The sequence below is a fragment of the Saccostrea cucullata genome, unplaced genomic scaffold (assembly GCF_032062105.1).
Source record: "Saccostrea cucullata isolate Sc308-1 unplaced genomic scaffold, CSIRO_AGI_Scuc_v1 ctg17428, whole genome shotgun sequence".
Taxonomy (NCBI): Eukaryota; Metazoa; Mollusca; class Bivalvia; order Ostreida; family Ostreidae; genus Saccostrea; species Saccostrea cuccullata.
In genome coordinates, this window is record NW_026934262.1 from 6,621 (window position 1) to 11,392 (window position 4,772).

Consider the following 4,772-nt stretch of genomic DNA (forward strand, 5'->3'; position numbering starts at 1 on the left):
GTTTGCATACACAAATAAATTTTTGTGTCTCTTTCAAGAAAAAGAACTGAGATCAATGGATGCATGATCTATAAACCCAAGCAAGTATGATTACCAGAATTAACGTACAGTGCCAATTGAAGTACTTTTGTGGTTTAAGAAAAACCCAATAACTGCTGGAATTATTAAGAATTGAAACCATGCAGCTATACAATGTAGCTATGTACTCCAGTGCTGTATTATAAATCAGGACTTAATGTGGGATGAATTAAGTGGATATTGACCTTGCTGTTTCTTTCGACATATTTTAATGGTGTTGAATCGTTAAATCTTAATTGTTGAACATATTATATGCTCTGGGATATATGTTTTCTAAAAAGTCAGTGAGTATAACTGCATGCATGGTTGTTTATGTAAATAAGATACATTTAAAATTACAGATGCATAAAACAGTGTTTGAAAATTTTTAAACATTCATCATAGCAATCTCTGATTGCTTGATTGTGTAGTTATACAATTGTACAAAATACAATAAATCAAAATGTAACAATTGATCTAATCTATTATTGCTTAGTATTTCAAGTTTGCTACCAGAAAATGCCCTTGTGACTCATTAATATTTATGTGGTAAAAGGAAAGTAGATAAGCTGTATATATAAGTTTACTGGAAGTCCACTAGCAGTTGGCAAATACTGATTAAGTAACTGTCTATATACTGCTTAAGTAACTGCCTATGAACTGCTTAAGTAACTGCCTATGAACTGGTAAGAAACTGCCTATGAACTGGTAAGAAACTGGTAAGGCTAAGAAAACTGCTTATAAATTGCAAAAGGTTTGAAAGCAGTTTGTTTAGCCATTAGCAATCTGGGAAAGGTTAAGTAACTGCTCTAGAACTGCTAAAATGTTCAAACTGTTAAGGTTAAGAAACTGCTTAATAACTGCCTTCCACTTTGCCATGGGTGCTGAAGCAGACGTGCTTGGTGTATTGGAAAGGTAAGTGATTTTTAAAGACTTTTAATTCATATTGTTTAAATATCATTTCATCATAGTTACAGGTGCGTATGAAGTTTCTATGTACATGTAATACTCTTATCATTGTGACTTGTCATGCATTTCGTAAACCTAACGATAGTGATCTGTAAGTAATTTTGGAGAAAATGATCTGAATGAATGTAAGCGGTTACATGTTAGGCTAAAGGCATTACTATTTTTTATAATTTGTATACAGGTGAGTAATTTTGGATAAATTTGTTTCTGAATGAACGTAAATATTACATGTTAGGCTATTTTTAAAGACACTAGGCCATATTGGTTTTCCTTTTGTTACGTACGTACTGATATGAAAGTGAAAGTAGAAACCTTGAAACCATTGTGACTGTCAGTTGGTGTTTATGTGTGTTGATATGGCTGTCAAGTCGATTCTTTCATCAACTTAATAACAAGTGTTTGTTTTTATGGCCTATAGATGCATGCAGTAACTTGAGTTCAGTGTCACAGTGCTGCGTCTAAAAAGCCCAAAGCTGATAAGACTGTGCGATTGATCCTAAAGCTGATTTGACAGATGATTGCATCATCGCAATATTTAAGGTAAATATAAATACTTGCAATAAAAAATCAAAGTTAACATCTGTAATGACTCCTTCATGACAAAATATTTCTTGATAATTTCTTTTTGTTCCTTTATAATTCTACATTATATTGTTTCCACGACTTTATAAAAAATAAGTCCAACTCAGTACTACAATAATTTTATTCTTTATTATAAAACAGTTTTAATCCAGTGCACTTTTAAAATATGGAAAGTATGAATAGAAATTGCTGGCTTTAAAAGCTATGAAACTGGTACATGTACTGTAAATGACTTCAAGGGGAGGGGGGGGGGTAATTGAATTTTTGAATTTCAGTTAAAAATTAATAATAACAGTGACATCCAACTTTCAAGGTACAAGTACATGTGCATATGTGTTGATTGTTGAAAGTACATCAGCTAGCTAATCCATTGAATATTTACATCTATTATATACTTGACATTTATATTTTTTTTCCCAACACTAGAGAACATAGTTTCTGGTAAAATGTAAGATATTAATTAAGACTATTAAGAACCTACAAACATGTACTCTCTCTTTTTTGTAGTTGTAGTTTTGTAGTTTAATTAAGTTTTAGTTATGCTTAGAAGATATCTACTGCAAGAATATTTGTTTTACAGGTTCAATATACAGTCAGCGTCTCATAAGAATAAATCCCAAGATCCAAGACTTGCTTAAAAGCTTAATTAAGGTAACTACAACTGTTAAATAAACTTTGTTATATTCTTCCCAACAATGTTTGGAATATCCTGGAATCACACTGTCTGTTTTTCTGCCTGTCTACTTCTCTTTGGTATTTTTTGTCCAAAAATAAAATATTTGTGTCAGAATCTTCTTAATTTTTGGCAATATGAATTAGTAATACTGTTTAAACATTCCAAATTTAATTTTCAAAATTAAAAAAAAAATGCTTTTTATGACTTTATTATGAAACATATCTTCCAACAGTGTAATTGTCTTGCAAATTACATCATAGGATTCCACAAAACATTTAGTATAACATATATAACATTAGTTTTATCTCGTATAATATCTGTGTTGGTGAATTGGGCATACATTTGTTTGCTGAACTTTAATATTACTTGTAGAATTGATTTTGTAATTTAAGAATTGTTTTATTTTTACTTTTGAAATTTTTGTAGAGACCATTCTGTGCCACAAAGAAATTGTTCAGGAAAGGGAGAAATGGTGGATTTGCATTTTGGGTACAGTTCAAACAGAGTTCAAAAAGGTCAAACTCATGGAAGATCAGAGGGAGGACAACTGAAGAAAACTGAAAGATACAGAAGGAAAAAGAACAAGAAAATATATGAAATAATTATGAAATTGGGAGGATGTACACAATCTTGTCTGCATTTGACCTGTAAAGATTTAATTCCCATTCTTATTTGTATGCTGTAAGATCAAATAACTTGATTTTTCATAAATTTACAATAGAGAATACATGACAAATGTTATATGTGATATTTCAATTTAGCTTTGGTGTCATTTCATGTCAAATCATATTTATAAACAAGTACATGGACTAATTATGTTATTCATTTGTACATGTATGCATGTTTAACTATTTAACCATTTTGTGGAAATCTTATAATTTGTACTCAACTTAGAATATGTAAAATACATGTATCGACAAATGCTACGGACTTGTTTGTATACTTTCCTGTTTTGAAAGTACACTGAAAAATAAGTTATTTCTCTTGATGAAAATAATTTATCAAAAAAAGTTGTGTAAGCATTTTAAGATATTTATTTTCAAATATTTAACCCATGAAGATAGATCATTGGAATGTAATGGATTTTCATCTAAAGAAGAAATATCTGATTTTTAAATGTGTACAAGAATGTGTTTTTCCTTCTGATAAATATTAAAGAGAACACATGTACCTATTTCATATGATTTACATATGCTGCCCTTTTCATATGATTCACATATATGTGGACAGGCATGAAAAAAGTATAAAAATGATAATAAGTACAACAGTAATATTATACACGTATAATTCACATAAAAAGTATAACATATATAATACACATGTTTAACACATGTTTCATATGTATAGATATACAATGTGTTTATTTTTACACATGTTTAACACACGTGAAACATATGTTTAACATGTGTAAAAATAAACACCCTATACATGTGTGCTCTTTTTATGTGTTTTACATGTGTAAAAAATATATGTTAAACACATGTTTAACATATGTTTAACACATGTGGACATTTTTCCTGTGTAGTGAGTGCACATAGACCTACTGTCCAATCAAAGTAAATTATAGGAAGGTCCTCCTGGCCTTGCGTACATATAGATCCACGTAGACCTACTGTCCAATCAGAGTAAATAATGAAAGGTCGTCCTGGCCTGGCGTACATATAGATCCACGTAGACCTACTGTCCAATCAGAGTAAATAATGAAAGGTCGTCCTGGCCTGGCGTACATATAGATCCACGTAGACCTACTGTCCAATCAGAGTAAATAATGAAAGGTCGTCCTGGCCTGGCGTACATATAGATCCACATAGACCTTCTGTCCAATCAAAGTCAATAATGAAAGGTCGTCCTGGCCTGGCGTACATATAGATCCACATAGACCTACTGTCCAATCAAAGTCAATAATGAAATGTCATCCTGGCCTGGCATACATATAGATCCACATTTTAAGGGTGTATAGCTGTATAGATAGTTTTCGATTGACCAAGAGTTATTTCCCGTTGGCCGCCATACTGGAGGTTCAAAAGCTCATATTCCTTCATTGTTCAACCAATTTAAAATTTTTATATTTGCTATTTTGAATTAGAAATCATTATTTTTCTGAAGTATATAAATTTTTGGAAGCCTCCTTTATTTAAAAAAAAAATTATTTTGATAAAGATTTTCCACCAAATATTTCTGCTATATTTTCTTAAACTTGGTAAGACAAAGAGGGAAAATCACTGAGTCGATCTCCAATATGGCGGCCAACGGGAGATAACTTTCGCTAAATTCAGGCCTATGAAAACTATCTATAGGGGGCCTCACCAAGAACAAAAGTCAAACTTGGAAACTTTGCACTGTATAATTATAATGTATTATCAGGGACCTAATGTACTAGTAAATCTGGGAAATTTTTACTGTAGATAAATTTTTAGCAAATTTGCGCGTTCATTGCATTCGCAAAAATATTTTTCTTAAAAATAAATCAACATGTGAAGAATTTTTT

The 4,772-nt window shown here is 31.0% G+C and overlaps 1 long non-coding RNA gene across 2 annotated transcripts; it reads left to right on the forward strand.

Annotated features, from left to right (window-relative positions):
- Positions 1–1,052: 1,052 nt before the first annotated feature.
- Positions 1,053–3,196, forward strand: LOC134240357 (uncharacterized). 2 transcript variants are annotated; one of them, XR_009986419.1, is made up of 4 exons: positions 1,053–1,117; positions 1,445–1,566; positions 2,189–2,259; positions 2,711–3,196. It is a non-coding gene; the product is annotated as an uncharacterized LOC134240357 (long non-coding RNA). The 2 variants fall into 2 exon arrangements; XR_009986418.1 differs by lacking the exon at positions 1,053–1,117 and having other exon boundaries at positions 1,379–1,566; positions 2,711–3,191.
- The last annotated feature ends 1,576 nt before the right edge of the window (positions 3,197–4,772 follow it).